The 915-nt window shown below is 42.8% G+C and overlaps 1 pseudogene; it reads right to left on the reverse strand.

Annotated features, from left to right (window-relative positions):
- Window positions 1-237: 237 nt before the first annotated feature.
- On the reverse strand, window positions 238-492 carry LOC117026333 (cytochrome c oxidase subunit NDUFA4-like; annotated as a pseudogene).
- Between the last annotated feature and the right edge of the window lie 423 nt (window positions 493-915).

The raw sequence follows: 915 nt of genomic DNA on the forward strand, positions 1-915 counted from the left end.
TGGGGCAGGGGCAGGAGCAGGAGAGTGAGAAAGCCCCTCAGGATCCAGGGAGTGGTGAAGAATGGATGCACACTTTCTTTTTTTTTTTTCCAGGTGTCCTATTTATTTATCAGTGTGAGCTCCAACATAATACACCAACATGATTTCGTGCATTTGGAAGGGAAATATTTCCTGGTCAAGTGGGAAATTGCGCAGATGGCTTCTCGTTCTAAGTAGCTTTATAGCGAAACATTTCATTTAGAAGTCTGCCCCTTCGTTCTTCAATTCGTTGCAATCTACATTCACTGAGCGGAACTTATACTGAGCATTGGGACCCAGTTAGTTCCTGGGTTCTGGGTTATTCTTTCTGTTGCAAGAGACATCTGGATTGAACAATGCCAGGCGCAAGATACGCGTACACAGCGCTTCCCCAGTACCTCCAGCTCCAATAAATGCAAAGAAGGGGGTCAAGCTTGGATGCATCTTGGCCTGACAGAGGATTTGGCACAGCATTGTTGCAGGGCCCCGCTACCCAGATCCACACTTTCCAATCTTTCTCTTTCACCCTTTAACCATCTTCTTAAAACCCTAAGTTTTTGTTGTTGTTGACAAGCCAGATATTACAAGGAACCATAGGATAAAAATCATTGATACAATATGTTATCCTTTCAGGTACTTTTTTTTTTTTTTTCCTTTTAAAAGCAGGTAGGTAAGGTGGGGGTGGTGGGGGGGAAGGTAATATAAAGCAATGCATTGCTGAGTGGTCTTTCAGTCCTCTGTCAGAGAGGTAGTTTCTGTTAGCATGACTTTCCAATGCCCCACCTACCATAATGATGCCCTCCACTTGCCTTAAAAAGATAGTAATCATAGCACACAGGTCTATAGAGAAACAAATCGTTCTCTAACAATGTCGTTAAGATCTGTTTAAAAATCATT

This window comes from Rhinolophus ferrumequinum, chromosome 8, assembly GCF_004115265.2.
Source record: "Rhinolophus ferrumequinum isolate MPI-CBG mRhiFer1 chromosome 8, mRhiFer1_v1.p, whole genome shotgun sequence".
Taxonomy (NCBI): Eukaryota; Metazoa; Chordata; class Mammalia; order Chiroptera; family Rhinolophidae; genus Rhinolophus; species Rhinolophus ferrumequinum.